The sequence below is a fragment of the Triticum aestivum genome, chromosome 1D (assembly GCF_018294505.1).
Source record: "Triticum aestivum cultivar Chinese Spring chromosome 1D, IWGSC CS RefSeq v2.1, whole genome shotgun sequence".
Lineage (NCBI taxonomy): Eukaryota > Viridiplantae > Streptophyta > Magnoliopsida > Poales > Poaceae > Triticum > Triticum aestivum.
Genome location: NC_057796.1, coordinates 29656252 through 29672581, shown reverse-complemented (window position 1 = coordinate 29672581; position 16330 = coordinate 29656252). Strand labels below are relative to the sequence as shown.

General features: G+C 49.0%; 3 non-coding genes across 3 annotated transcripts; all 3 read right to left on the bottom strand.

Moving 5' to 3' along the window:
• Positions 1–2982: 2982 nt before the first annotated feature.
• LOC123183635 (5S ribosomal RNA) lies at positions 2983–3101 on the bottom strand. Its single transcript, XR_006492695.1, has one exon. It is a non-coding gene; the product is annotated as a 5S ribosomal RNA (ribosomal RNA).
• Positions 3102–3413: 312 nt separating this feature from the next.
• On the bottom strand, positions 3414–3532 carry LOC123183655 (5S ribosomal RNA). The gene has a single exon (XR_006492714.1). It is a non-coding gene; the product is annotated as a 5S ribosomal RNA (ribosomal RNA).
• Positions 3533–3832: 300 nt separating this feature from the next.
• Positions 3833–3951, bottom strand: LOC123183720 (5S ribosomal RNA). Its single transcript, XR_006492752.1, has one exon. It is a non-coding gene; the product is annotated as a 5S ribosomal RNA (ribosomal RNA).
• Positions 3952–16330: the final 12379 nt, after the last annotated feature.

Genomic DNA, 16330 nt, shown 5'->3' with positions numbered 1-16330 from the left:
CTGACTTCGAATGTGCCTGGGTCGCTGGTGCTACTACGTGCCAGCCAGCTATCTTCGCCCGCGCAAAAGCGGGTCATAAGGCTTGTTAGGGCTGCCATTGTCCTTGGTTTTTCTTGGCCGAGGTGTCTGGCGAGCCATTCATCTCGGATGCTGTGTTTGAAAGCTGCCAAGGCTTCGGCGTCCGGGCAGTTGACGATATGATTCTTCTTAGTGAGAAATCTGTTTCAAAGCTTTTGGGCTGACTCTCCGGGCTGTTGAATTATATGACTTAAATCGTCTGCATCCGGAGGTCGGGCGTAGGTCCCTTGAAAGTTAGCCCTAAAAGCATCCTCAAGCTCCTCCCAACTTCCAATTGAATTTTCAGGGAGGCTCTTCAGCCAGTGCCGAGCTGGTCCTTTCAACTTGAGGGGCAAGTATTTGATGGCGTGGAGATCGTCTCCGCGAGCCTTATGCATATGGAGGATGAAGTCCTCAATCCAGACCCCAGGGTCTGTTGTTCCGTCGTACGCCTCTATGTTCATGGGTTTGAATCCCTCTGGAAATTCATGATCCAGCACCTCATCGGTGAAACATAGGGGGTGCACGGCACCCCTGTATTTGGATGTGTCATGGCGTTCTGACATTTGTAGTGTTCGGTTTTTATTATGCGCTGGAGCGCGCTTCCTAGATCCGTAGATGGATCTGGTCATGCCGGCCTTTTGATGCAAGTCCTTGCTTGGATCGTATGCTGACTTATGTGCGGCCTCGTTAGCCGCCCTATTGCGGCCACGAGGTGGTCGATCCGACTGGTCGGCCGTTTTATTTTTCGGCTGTGTGGGCTCTAAGGCCTCCTCATCGAATTCGGGTAACAGCTTGCGCTTTGGATAGCTCTTTGTGTGGCGACTGCCACCATACTTTTCTTCAGTGTCAAGCACTTTGTTCCATCTACTGTTGAGCGTATTCCGCGTGGCCTTAAGCCTTTTCTTTTGCTTCTTCAGACTCCTCGCGGTGGCAATAAGCCTTCTACGGAGGTTCTCTTGTTCCAGGTGCCTTTCCGGGATGATGTGTGCGTCGTCGTCCGGACTGTTCTCCTCTCCGAAGAGAGGTTGATGAGCTTTAACCTTGGCGTCGACGTGATCAGACAGTGGCTCCGTACTATGTTCGCCGTTCGCTGGTTCATCCTGCTCTATTGCTGGGTCAATGTGGTCGTCGCTTCCTCTGGCGTCGACCGGGGTGTTATTTTTTCTTGCGCTGTTATCGCTGTTTTTGCAGAGGCGGGATTTGGAGCGGCGCCTACGCCGTCGCTTTGGTTGCTTCTCGAAGGAGCTATCCTTCGCTACATCTTTTCGTTCCTCATCATTGTTTTCTTTGGGTTTATCCACCATATATACATCCTGTAATGAAGTGGCTGTCCAGCGCCCTGTGGGCGGTGGTTCCTGTTCGTCTCCTGCATCGTCGTCCATACCGTCGATGTCTTCGGAGTCGAAATCGAGCATGTCGGTTAGATCGTCGACAGTGGCTACTAAGTGGGTGGTGGGTGGGGAGCGAATTTCTTCGTCGTCCGCATCCCATTCTAGCCGGACAGAGTTCGGCCAAGGGTCTCCTGTCAGGGAGAGAGACCTTAACGAGTTTAGCATGTCGCCAAAGGGCGAGTGCTGAAAGATATCCGCGGAGGTAAACTCCATGATCGGCGCCCAATCGGATTTGATGGGCGCAGATGTAGGCGGTTCGGAGCCCATGACCGGGGACGAATCCAAGGGTTCGGCCACACGGGTCTCATAAGAGGTGAAGTCAGTATTCGGCTCTATCGCCACTGAGTGTGCGGCCTCTGTGGCGGGGTCCATCCACCCGTCCTCAGATGGCGCAATTTGTTCCGGATTGAGGTCCGGAGTAGTTGCAGGTGTGATCTCCGGAACACTGTCCGACGGCAGAGCTAAGTCATGCTCGTCGTGATTGTGCGGCGCATCTGACATAGGCTCGAATCCGTCGAAGATCAAGTCTCCATGGATGTCGGCAGTATAGTTCAGGATTCCAAACCTGACCTGATGGCCAGGGGCGTAGCTCTCGATCTGCTCCAGATGGCCAAGCAAGTTGGCCCGCAGTACGAAGCCGCCGAATACGAAGATCTGTCCGGGGAGGAAGACCTCACCCTGGATCGCATCGTTGTCGATGATCGAAGGAGCCATCTAGCCTTACGGTGACGGCACAGTGGAACTCTCAATGAAAGCACCAATGTCGGTGTCAAAACCAGCGGATCTCGGGTAGGAGGTCCCGAACTGTGCGTCTAAGGCGGATGGTAACAGGAGGCAGGGGACACGATGTTTACCCAGGTTCGGGCCCTCTCGATGGAGGTAATACCCTACTTCCTGCTTGATTGATCTTGATGATATGAGTATTACAAGAGTTGATCTACCACGAGATCGTAGAGGGTAAACCCTAGAAGCTAGCCTATGGTATGATTGTTGTTGTCCTACGGACTAAACCCTCCGGTTTATATAGACACCGGAGGGGGCTAGGGTTACACAGAGTCGGTTACAAGGGAGGAGATCTTCGTATCCGTATCGCCAAGCTTGCCTTCCACACCAAGGAGAGTCCCATCCGGACATGGGTCGAAGTCTTGAGTCTTGTATCTTCATAGTCCAACAGTCCGGCCAAAGGATATAGTCCGGCTGTCCGAGGACCCCCTAATCCAGGACTCCCTCACCCCTCCCAGCTCCAGTACAAAGACGATTGTACATTGCTTTGGCCGCTGCTGCTCAACTACGGAGACGAGTTTACCACGGTTTCCACCCCTCCCTCTCAACCGCACCAGCGCCTATTTACCACTGTTTTGACCCCTTTCAGAATGCGCTTGCCACACCACAACGTCGCCGCTAGATGCGTGAATAATGAGCACCTAGCTAAAACTTACCGCAAACGGGGAAAATAATAAAACATGGTAAATATACGCCGCACACGTGCACTTTGTTTTGCACGTGGCGCAAAAAATATTAAAAAGAAAAGGGATTGCAACACGAGGACTTCCCAGGAGGTCACCCATCCTAGTACTACTCTCACCCAAGCACGTTTAACTTCAGAGTTCTGATGGGATCCGATGCTTTACTGCTGGTATGATCGCATCCGACATGTTACCCCTGTCTTCATCCCTTATGCTTGCCCCTCCCAGCTCCACTACAAAGACGTTTGTACATTGCTTTGGCCGCTCCCGCTCCACTACGGAGACGAGTTTACCACAGTTTCCACCCCTCCCTCTCAACCGCACCAGCGCCTATTTACCATTGTTTCGACCCCTTTCAGAACGCACTTGTCGAGCCACAACGCCGCCGCTAGACGCGTGAATAATGAGCACCCAGCTAAAACTTACCGCAAACGTGGTAAATATATGCCGCACACGTGCGCTTTGTTTTGCACGCGGCGCAAAAAAAATTAAAAAGGGAACGCAACACGAGGACTTCCCAGGACGTCACCCATCCTAGTACTACTCTCGCCCAAGCACGCTTAACTTCAAAGTTCTGATGGGATCCGATGCTTTACTGCTGGTATGATCGCATCCTAGTACTTCATCCCTTGTGCTTGCCACTCCCAGCTCCACTACAAAGACGATTGTACATGCTTTGGCCGCTCCCGCTCAACTACGGAGACGAGTTTACCATGGTTTCCACCCCTCCCTCTCAACCGCACCAGCGCCTATTTACCACTGTTTCGACCCCTTTCAGAACGCGCTTGCCGCGCCACAACCTCGCCGCTAGACGGGTGAATAATGAGCACCCAACTAAAACTTATCGCAAACGTGGTAAATATACGCCGCACACGTGCGCTTTGTTTTGCACGCGACGCAAAGAAAATTAAAAAGAGAATGCAACACGAGGACTTCCCTGGAGGTCACCCATCCTAGTACTACTCTCGCCCAAGCACGCTTAACTTCGGAGTTCTGATGGGATCCGGTGCTTTAGTGCTGGTATGATCACATCCGACATGTTACCCCCGTCTTCGTCCCTTATGCTTGCCCCTCCCAGCTCCACTATAAAGACAATTGTACATTGCTTTGGCCGCTCCCGCTCAACTACAGAGACGAGTTTACCAAGGTTTCCACCCCTCCCTCTCAACCCCACCAGCGCCTATTTACCACTATTTCGACCCCTTTCAGAATGCGCTTGCCGCGCCACAACACCGCCGCTAGACGCGTGAATAATGAGCACCCAGCAAAAACTTACCTCAAACGTGGTAAATATATGTGGCACCCCGGCTCAGAGCGACCGGTTTACCATGCATTGCCAGCCCAGAGACCATGTCTTCTGGCAACACACAAGATCTTGGTACAGAAAGCAACCGCTTTATTGATGCTAGCGGATCATAGTTTATATTACCACAGGTGTCGAGGCCAAGCGGCACACACGGTGCGGCTGAACAATATGTACATTATTTAGTGAACATAAAGGGGCCTCGATCATAACAACTACGCAGCAGCGGAACTACGTCGTAGCGGAAACTCCATAGCACAGGGACACCGATGTGGACACGATCTAGACTCGAGCAGCACTCCTTTCCAACGAGACTTTCCTGAAATCTGGCATGACACGCCAGGTCAGTACATCGAATGTACTTGCAAGCTCACAATAGGCATAATCATAATGACAAACAATATCATGATAATTAACCAATTAATAATGCAATAATGTTTCAACATGCTAGTGCTCATGCTCTTGTGATAAAAGTCCCTCGGGACTGACTAACCAACAGTGATCATTCTTGGATCACAAACGTACCACCATCGTGGTCTTGACTAGGATATCTCGTGATCCTTACGGCGATCACAACCACGACCAATACTTGGTGTCGAACATGTCGATGGCTTTCCCACCATCATCAATAGTGCAAAGTTCATAACTTAGTGTGCAAAATTTATTAAACGTTGACCCATGGTGTGACCTAGTACGAGCGTGTCCGTAACCGTGGACTCGGCTGTCGATAGATTATTACACTCTGCAGAGGTAGCACACTGTACCCACACCACGGAACCCATGGACTCGCACTCCCATTCGGGTGGACCAACGGCATTCCGACGAAACCCCTCCATTGCCATGACACTCTCCCGGCCACTCCGACTCACTCCCCATCGGGCTAGTCCTGTGTGGCCCCGTGTCTACCAATGACACAACGACCACCGTGGTGGCCAAAATGATCCCACAAGGGGACCCGGTACCATAATCTCAACAACGGGCACACAAGGTTATGTCTGCTTACCAGGCCAGGGTAAGCACACCCATAACCTTCCCTAGTTGGAGGCACCGACCAGAGGCATGACAACGGACCGAATCAAGGCCTTCCCATAAAGGCAAATTTGGTTGCACTGGGAAAAACTCGATTCAGTGGCACCATGACCCGGCCAACGATATGTTCAAGTTGAGTTATATTCAGGTACAACTTAAAGTAAAAATGACCGGTGTCATCACATGCCATGAAAATGCAACACTACATATGCATCACATATTAACGGATATGACTAAGTCAACTATATTCACACTAAGCATAAACATCAACAACTCATGCCACTTTTCTGGTTAGGATAAACCTCACTTTAAACATAATATATCCTAGCAAATTTTTATTATTTTACTCATGCAAGAAAATAACTTCAAGTAATTACTCATATGCATAACAATATTATTCTTTTATCACCACAAATGAATCCTAGTTTCTTTACCAACTAGGTTAGTTTCAAACATTCTGTAAATCAAGCATATTAACTAAAACAAACACTTAACAGAATATAAATAACATAATAATTATTTAAATGCATGGATTAAATCTTTCATTCAAGTAAGAAAATCATAAACATTGAAATGGCACCATGAAAATGTTGTTGTGGCTTGCCTTAGTGCAGATGAGGTTCACAAGCCTTCTGGTGATCCTCAAGACAAGCCTCACCCTCTGAAAATAATTTTAAACATAAGAAGAAAATATCAAGAACCCTTCTGAAAATCACCAGAAAATCTAGACAGCACAGAAAAATCTCATCTTTGGTGAGCTGCTAGATTTCTTTGCAAAGAACACAATGCAAAAAGAATCAATTCATTTGGACTTATGGTTAAAGAGTTATAGCCGTTTGAAGCTCTCTAGAAAATATATATATATATATATTTGAATTTAAATAAACAAACTAGGGGGGTGACGTCGAAGGCGTAAAGCCTCGGGGCGCCACCACTCGTACCGCTTCGCGCGCGTAAAGCCTCGGGGCCCCGCTAGTCAGGCGAGGGGGAGAGGGAGGAGGAAACAGAGGGGGTCGCGGCTTCGCCGGAGCTCACGCCGGCGGCGAGGGCTCCTTGGCCAAACCGAGAGGGAGGGATCAAGGGAGGGCATGGAGGCACACCTGCCCGTAACCGTAGCATAGCTAGGGGTGGTCGGACAGTGTCGGAATCGACCTCACAAGCGGAGGCAGAGAGCGGTGGTCGCCGGAGACGAAGACGACGGCGAGCAGAGGCAACTCCAGGGGCTCCATGTGGATGGAACGGCTTCACCGAAGAGTGGTGGAGGCTCTGGAAGGGTCTCCCAGGCCAGGGAGGGGTTGGAGCTACCGCGATGACCCGAGGGGATCGCCGGCGAGCTCGAGCTCAGGGACGGCGGCCTGCGGCCTGCCCGGCCGGGCTACGGCTATCTACAAGCTTGTGGAGTGTGTGGGAGTGGAGGATGGTGCTCGAGGAGGCTGGGGGCTCCATTTATAGGCGAGCATCGAGGGGTGGATCGGGCTTCGCCGGCGACACCTGGGCACTGCGCTCGGTGACAAGCGGCATCAGTGAGAGGGGGAGAAGGTGACGCAACTCACGCGGGGACTGTGGGCAAACGGGGACGAGCATAGGATCAAGAGGAAGGCGACGAGCACAGTGCAGAGCGCACAGTGGCGTTGGACGGACCGCGCCCATGCTCGCTGCGGCGAGCTCCGGCGTCGGCGAGTGCCAGGGGGGAGTTAAGGGGGTTGAGACGAAGATGGTGGTGAAGTTTGGCGCGCTTTGGCAGTCGGGGAAGCGAGCACGCGCGAAACAGAGCACTCGGCGGCACTCAGAGCGCGTCGACCCGCAGGCTGGCATCGTGTACACGCGTGGTCACCGCGTGAACTCTGCCCTTAGGCTGACCAAAGTCCAAAGATCATGTCTGGCTTGTTGTTCGTGGTAGTTTTGAAGATTACCATGCTTTGGTTTGGCTCCAGATGCAGTAGAAGAGATTTCACAAGCCAGGTAAGTTTCTGGGCAGTAACTTTGAGAGGTTACTGAGGTCAAATGGCTGGGAGTTGCGGGCTGTGCTTTGGAGGCTTGCAATCATCTACTAAGGTGATGATGCACAAGAAAGATCAGCCTCATTGGAGCAAGTAAAATGGTAGTTGCTGTAGAAACCACCATTTCTGTCCAGAACAGAAAATATTTTCTGTAGCAAAAATATTCCAAAAAGTGGTGCAATATTTTTGCTCAGGAAGGTGCCCTAGGGTTCAAAGGATTTTTGTGAATTTTCTCAGATTTTTGTGGGCAAGAAAAATTGGGGTTGCTTTGGAGCACATTGAGCTAGCTAGGGTTTTAGAGAGGAAAATGAATATTTTTCATTAAAGAAAAATATTCCAAATATTATTTTGGGTAGAACCAGAGAGGGAATGATGATTAGAGAGGGAAATGAGGCACTTGGGTGAAAGCCAAGGGTACCCAAGTGTTTAAGTCCATATGAAAAGATTCAAAAACTCCAACTTTCAAAATAAACCCAAATGAAAATCACGCAAATAAAGGAGGGCAAAAACCAGGCTGTCACAAACCTCCCCCACTTAGAATGAATGTGCCCTTAGAAATTCTTCCTGTTCCCACATTGATTCTGACTCCGTGTGATGCTCCCACTGAACTTTGTAAAACTTCCTTACTTTACTGCGAGTGACTCTTTCCATCTGATCCAAAATCCTAACCGGACTCTCTTCATATGTTAAATCCCTTGCCAATTCTATCTCAGTCATAGCAGTCTTTTTCTCAGGCGGCGATATGCATCGCCTCAACTGTGAGACATGAAACACGTTGTGCACGTCTGACAATTATGGGGTAGTTCCAACTGATAAGCAACAGTACCCACTCGAGACATAACTGGAAATGGGCCAATAAATCTGGGTGCCAACTTTCCTCGAGTCTGGAACCTCTTGACTCCTTTCATAGGGTTGACTCGGAGGGATACATGTTCTCCGGGTTCAAAATTGATCTGTCGGTGCTTTGCATCATAATAACTCTTTTGTCGAGTTTTGGCCAATTACAATCTGTCTCTGATTTCCCTAACTTTTTTCTCAGCTTCCATCATGAGATCTGTTCCGAAAATGCGGCTATCTCCAGTTTGAGACCAATTTAAAGGAGTGCGGCACTTACGGCCATACAAAGCCTCATACGGTGACATCTTTAGACTGGTCTGGAAGCTGTTGTTATAAGAGAACTCGGCATATGGCAGACAGTCTTCCCGTTTAGATCCTTGGACCAAGACGCTGGCTCGTAACATATCTTCGAGTATTTGGCTTACCCGCTCTGTCTGTCCATCTGTCTGAGGATGATAAGCGGTACTGTATTTCAGTGCTGTCCCCAAGGCTTGATGGAGACGTGACCAAAAAGCGGATGTAAAAAGTGAACCTCGGTCAGAAGTGATAGTTCAAGGTACTCCATGCAGACTGACTATCCTGGATACATACAGCTGTGCGAATTGGTCTGCTCGATATGTGGTTCTGATCGGGATAAAGTGAGCAACCTTGGTTAAGGTGTCCACTATGACCCAGATTGCATCATTGCCTTGCTGAGTCTTGAGCAGTCCTGTGATGAAATCCATGCAAACGTCATCCCATTCCATTGTGAAACTGGCGGTGGTTGGAGATGTCCGGCTGGCTTCTGATGCTCTCCCTTCACCTTGTTGCATATGTCGCAACAGGCCACAAAATAGGCAATGCCTTTCTTCATTCCATCCCACCAGAATATTTGTCGAAGGTCTTCATACATCTTCGTACCTCCAGGGTGAATAGAATATGAGGATTCGTGTGCTTCCGACAGGATTATCTTCTTTAAGTCCGACTGATTGGGTACACAAATCCTTCCACAGAACCGGAGGGTACCGAATTTATCCTTTGAGAAATCGTGAGTCTGTCCTGCCGTCGTGCTCTTGACACGTTTCTGTAGATCGATGTCAGCTGGCTGGGCCTTGCGGATTTCTTCCTCAAGTGTGGGGGTAACTTCCAAAATATGAGCGAGGCCAGCATCGACTATGACCAAGTTGAGCTGAGCGATCTCCTCTTGTAGTTCAAGAGGCAAGGACTCCAATATGACAGTCAGGCTGACAGGCTTTCGATTGAGTGCATCGGCAACCATGTTGGCCTTACCCGGGTGGTAATTTATTCCAAGATCATAATGCTTGACCAACTCAAGCCATCTTCGTTGATGGAGATTTAAATCCGGCTGAGTAAATATACGTGAGACTTTTGTGATCGGTAAAAATTTGGCACCTCTTCCCGATGAGGTAGTGCCTCCAAATTTTTAGAGCATGAACCACCGCGGCCAATTCCAAATCATGAGTAGGATAATTTCCCTCGTGCGGTCGTAGTTGTCGCGATGCATAGGCTACTGCCTTGCCGTCTTGCATAAGTACACATCCAAGACCTTGTCTGGAGGCGTCACAGTACACATCAAAACTGCGGTCGTCAGACGTATCTTTAGCTCATTGAAACTTTTCTCACAGTCCTCAGTCCATTCAAACTGCTTATCCTTTTTGAGCAGCTCCGTCATGGGTTTAGATATCTTGGAAAATCCTTCAATGAAACGACGGTAATACCCGGCTAATCCAAGAAAACTCTGGATCTGTGATACGGTTGTGGGTGGCAACCAATCGAGCACGTCCTTTACTTTGCTCGGGTCCACGGCTATACCTTCGGCAGATAGAACGTGTCCAAGAAATCCAACTTGCGAAAACTCACACTTACTGAATTTGGCGTACAGCTGATGGTCGCGGAGTCGTTGTAGCTAGCACTACTCGGAGGTGATCCTTGTGGTCTTCTTCACTCTTGGAGTAAATGAGTATGTCATCAATGAAGACTACCACGAACTTATCGAGGAAGTCCATGAATACTTTGTTCATCATATGCATGAAAAAGGCAGGGGCATTGGCGAGACCAAAGGACATAACTATATATTCATAAAGACCGTACCGAGTAGTGAATGCGGTCTTAGGAATATCTTCCTTTTTAATCTTGAGCTGATGATATCCTGTCCGTAAATCAATCTTAGAGAATACCTTGGCCCCACTGAGCTGATCAAACAGACCATCAATCCTTGGCAGCGGATATTTATTTTTGATGGCAACCTCATTCAGCTGACGGTAATCCACACACATGCGGAGACTGCCATCCTTTTTGTCCATGAAAATAGCAGGTGATCCCCATGGTGAAGAGCTGGGATGGATATATCCTTTCTGGAGCAGTTCATCGAGTTGTTTCTTTAGCTCCACTAATTCTGATGAGGGCATCCGGTTATACTTCTTGTATAACAGTGCGGTTCCGGGCACAAGATCTATTGCAAACTCAAGCTCTCGATCTGGTGGCATGCCTGGCAGTTCTTCTGGAAATACATCAGGAAACTCGCTGACCACAGGAATAAATTCCAATTCAGCCACAGCGGTGAAAGCCATTTCTTTCTTGGGTATGCTTCTGCGAGCATAGAATTTTGTAGTCTGCCCATTCTGACTCGTCAAAGTGACTTCTCGGGTCACGCAATTTATGCATACTTGATATTGAGTCAGCCAATTCATACCCAAGATAGCGTCCAACTTATCAGACTCAATGATTATCAAAGAAGTTGGAAAACAGCCTCCGTTAATATTGATTTCCAGATTACGGCAGACCAGATTGCTCTTGATTAAGGATCCCGAGGTTTGTACCAGCATATTTTTGCCCAAAAGCGAACAAGGAAATTAGTTTTGGGCAACAAAACTCCGAGAAATAAAAGAGTGGGAAGCCCCAAAGTCAAATAAAATTACTGCAGGTATGTTATTAACAGAAAACATACCAATGACGACTTGAGGGTTCTCTTGGGCTTCATCGGCGGAGAGGTGATACACGTGCCCAATGATGTTTTGCTGGGTCGGGCATGACTCCATATAGTTGACTTGTGGCCTGAATAGGGCATTCGCCTTGCTGTTCTTGGGACACTGTCTGGCATAATGTCCGGTTTCCCACAACTGAAACAAGAATTGTTGCGCTGGCGCTCCTCGTGCACTGGGTTGGTCACGACATTCTTGACTTGAGTGGTGGTCTTGTTAACATTCTGTTGCCAATTGGGCTTGTATTCCACCTGAGTCTGCTGCCAGGTATGAGCCTTCTGCACTGGTTGTCCAGCCTTCTTAGGATCAAACTTCCGCTTGTGGTCGTTGTTAACAGGCCTATTATCTGATACAAGCTTGTGTTCCCTTTCAGCAATGAAAGCCTTGTTTACCAGAGTTTGGAAATCCGGGAAATCAAACATACTGAGAGTACACCGGAGTTGCGGATTTAATCCTCCAAGAAATCTATCAATCTTTCTTTCTTCGGTGGCCACGTCATAAAGGGAGTAACGGGCCAGATGATTGAATTTTTGCAAATACTCACCCACAAACTGATTTCCTTGGATGAGTGCGAGAAATTCTCACTGCTTAGTCTTCCTAATTCCAGTAGGGATATGATATTTCTGGAACTGATCCTTGAATTTTGACCAGGTGATTTCTTCATCAGCAGGCCACATGGCTTTTGCATTTTCCCACCATATGGCAGCAGCGCCTTCAAGATAATGAGTTGCAAATGGAACTTTATCATTTTCTTCAGTACGAGCAATCTCAAGCTTTTTCTCAATGGTATGCAACCAATCGTCTGCATGCAAGGGATCAACAACCTGACTGAAACTGGGAGGCTTGGTCCTCTGAAAATCTGACAACTTGGAGTAATGACCATTCTGATTTCCATTCTGTCCAACCATAGCTTGCACACTTCGTAATATTTCAATCAGATCATTGTTCCTTCTTTCCTCAAACATACGCAGAATTTGCTCGGTGGAGGGTGGATTTGGCGGTGGAGGTGGTGGCGGAACGTACGGCTCGGGGGAGTGTCATGCCTGTCGTGCAGAACGACGAACAGGGGTACCCTCACGAACGTTGCTACTGCTGCCTCCCCGCGGCATCCAATTATGATTTTTCCCAAGACAACGCAACCGAGATGAGAAACATCCAAAAATAAATTGGGGAAAAGCCAGCAACAAAAGCCCGAGAAAAACCAAAATAACGAAGAAAACACGGCGAATAAAATAGAGTTCCAACATAATTATACATAGACTCCTACATGAAATATAACCAACATGCCAGGTTGAACTACTCTCATACAGGAAATGAAACATCTTAACTCATACTACTACATCCGTACACCAGCCTGATGACTGCGAATACTCAGGGGCTCTACTGCTCTGCGGGTGGTGCGGGGTCCTTTCCTGAAGCGGACAAGGATCCTGAACTGACGAGGTTAACTGATACCTCCGGGTTAAAGGTAACACGACAACGCTGCCTAGAGGGCTCTCCCTCAGGGCAGGGGTAGGGTGAAGCATCGGGGCTACAGGAGTAGAGAGAAGTGTAACCCACTCGGCAGGGGCACTGAGAGGGTTTACCGTCGAGGTGCCCGAGCTACTCGGGGGAGTAACCGGTGAAACAGGGGAACTAGAACTGGCTGGAATATAAGGAGTAAATCCCAGGGAGGATGGAGTAGTGGCAGATCTAGTAGAGACTAAAGCAGAGGCTAAAGTAGTACGGGCACAAGTCAGCTCTCGAGCCAGCTCGTGGATCATAAGATAGCTAGCGGTGATATAACGAGCAAGATGGCTAATAACACTATCAGACTCCGGATCAATGATAGGGAAACGGACACGACCATTGTCGTGCAGAGAAGGATAGTAGTAGAAACCTGGGTGGTTCTGCATCCGGACCTCGTTGTAATGAAGCTCAACAAGGACCTCGAATGCAGCAAACTGGACAGCCTGAGAAGCGATAGAAGCGTAACCGCTCCGAGAGGTACGAGTGTAAGTGCTAGAATCGGAACTGGTGCGCAGAGTAACCACTGCGTGATACTCATACACTGAGTCAGCTAGACGCTCCCAGTACACGCGATAGACTGGATCGTCTCCGAGAGGGTACAGCCGATCCCACACATTGCGAAGGAGGTGCGGCGACGTGAACGACATCTGCTGCAACTGCCACGGATACGGCACCGGAGCCATCTACACTCACAACCATTAGCAGGTTAGCATAAAAATAAAACGAGTGCATGCAATGCAACAACCAGCTATAAATGCAACCGGCACTCAACTTAAACTCGTATCTAATGTCCAGTTAACACGTCGTAGTCTAGCGTGGCCTACAGTCAGCGCGGCTGTGATACCAAGCGTTGTGGCACCCCGGCTCAGAGCGACCGGTTTACCATGCCTTGCCAGCCCAGAGACCATGTCTTCTGGCAACACACAACATCTTGGTACAGAAAGCAACCGCTTTATTGATGCTAGCGGATCATAGTTTATATTACAACAGGTGTCGAGGCCAAGCGGCACACACAGTGCGGCTGAACAATATGTACATTATTTAGTGAACATAAAGGGGCCTCGATCATAACAACTACGCGGCAACGGAACAACGTCGTAGCGGAAACTCCATAGCACAGGGACACCGATGTGGACACGATCTAGACTCGAGCAGCACTCCTTTCCAACGAGACTTTCCTGAAATCTGGCATGACACGCCAGGTCAGTACATCGAATGTACTTGCAAGCTCACAACAGGCATAATCATAATGACAAACAATATCATGATAATTAACCAATTAATAATGCAATAATGTTTCAACATGCTGTGCTCATGCTCTTGTGATAAAAGTCCCTCGGGACTGACTTACCAACCGTGATCGTTCTTGGATCACAAACGTACCACCATCGTGGTCTTGACTAGCATATCTCGTGATCCTTACGGTGATCACAACTACGACCAATACTTGGTCTCGAACATCTCGATGGCTTTCCCACCATCATCAATAGTGCAAAGTTCATAACTTAGTGTGCAAAATTTATTAAACATTGACCCATGGTGTGAACTACTACGAGCGTGTCCATAACCATGGACTCGGCTATCAATAGATTATTACACTCTGTAGAGGTAGCACACTGTACCCACACCACGGAACCCATGGCCTCGCACTCCCATTCGGGTGGACCAATGGCATTCCGACGAAACCCCTCCATTGCCATGACACTCTCCCGGCCACTCCGACTCACTCCCCATCGGGCTAGTCCTGGGTGGCCTCGTGTCTACCAAAGACACAACGACCACCGTGGTGGCCAAAATGATCCCACAAGGGGACCCGGTACCATAATCTCAACAACGGGCACACAAGGTTATGTCTGCTTACCGGGCCAGGTAAGCACGCCCATAACCTTCCCTAGTTGGAGGCACCGACCAGAGGCATGACAACGGACAGAATCAAGGCCTTCCCATAAAGGCAAATGTGGTTGCACTGGGAAGAACTCGATTCAGTGGCACCATGACCCGGCCAACGATATGTTCAAGTTGAGTTATATTCAGGTTCAACTTAAAGTAAAAATGACCGGTGTCATCACATGCCATGAAAATGCAACACTACATATGCATCACATATTAACGGAAATGACCGAGTCAACTATATTCACACTAAGCAGAAACATCAACAACTCATGCCACTTTTCTAGTTAGGATAAACCTCATTTTAAACAGAATATATCCTAGCAAATTTTTATTATTTTGCTCATGCAAGAAAATAACTTCAAGTAATTACTCATATGCATAAAAATATTATTCTTTTATCACCACAAATGAATACTAGTTTCTTTACCAAATAAGTTAGTTTCAAACATTCTGTAAATAAAGCATATTAACTAAAACAAACACTTAACAGAATATAAATAACATAATAATTATTTAAATGCATGGATTAAATCTTTCATTCAAGTAAGAAAATCATAAACATTGAAATGGCACCATGAAAATGTTGTTGTGGCTTGCCTTAGTGCAGATGAGGTTCACAAGCCTTCTGGTGATCCTCAAGACAAGCCTCACCCTCTGAAAATAATTTTAAACATAAGAAGAAAATATCAAGAACCCTTCTGAAAATCACCAGAAAATCTAGACAGCACAGAAAAATCTCATCTTTGGTGAGCTGCTAGATTTCTTTGCAAAGAACACAATGCAAAACGAATCAATTCATTTGGACTTATGGTTAAAGAGTTATAGCCGTTTGAAGCTCTCTAGAAAAAATATATATATATATATATTTGAATTTAAATAAACAAACTAGGGGGGTGACGTCGAAGGCGTAAAGCCTTGGGGCACCACCACTCGTACCGCTTCGCGCGCGTACTAAGTGGCTCACTAGCAGGCCCCGCTAGTCAGGCGAGGGGGAGAGGGAGGAGGAAACAGAGGGGGTCGTGGCTTCGCCGGAGCTCACGCCGGCGGCGAGGGCTCCTTGGCCAAACCGAGAGGGAGGGATCGAGAGAGGGGATGGAGGCGCACCTGCCCATACCCGTAGCGTAGCTAGGGGTGGTCGGACGGCGTCGGAATCGAACTCGCAAGCGGAGGCAGAGAGCAGTGGTCGCCGGAGATGAAGACGACTGCGAGCAGAGGCAACTCTAGGGGCTCCAAGTGGACGGAACGGCTTCACCGAAGAGTGGTGGAGGGTCTGGAAGGGTCTCCCAGGCCAGGGAGGGGCTGGAGCTACCGCGGCGACCCGAGGAGATCATCGGCGAGCTCGAGCTCGGGGACAGCGGCCCGCGGCCTGCCCGGCCGGGCTACGGCTATCTACAAGCTTGTGGAGTGTGTGGGAGTGGAGGATGGTGCTCGAGGAGGCTGGGGGGCTCCATTTATAGGAGAGCACCGAGGGGTGGATCTGGCTCCACCGGCGACACCTGGACACTGCGCCCGGCGACGAGCGGCGTCAGTGAGAGGGGGAGAAGGCGACGCAACTCACGCGGGGACTGTGGGCGAACGGGGACGAGCACAAGATCAAGAAGAAGGCGACGAGCACAGTGCAGAGCGCACTGTGGCGTTGGCCGGACCGTGCCCGTGCTCGCTGCGGCGAGCTCCGGCGTCGGCGAGTGCCAGGGGGGAGTTAAGGGGGTTGAGACGAAGATGGTGGCAAAGTTTGGCGCGCTTTGGCAGTCGGGGGAGCGAGCACGCACGAAACAGAGCGCTCGGCGGCACTCAGAGCGCGTCGACACGCAGGCTGGCATCGTGTACATGCGTGGTCACCGCGTGAACTCTGCCCTCAGGC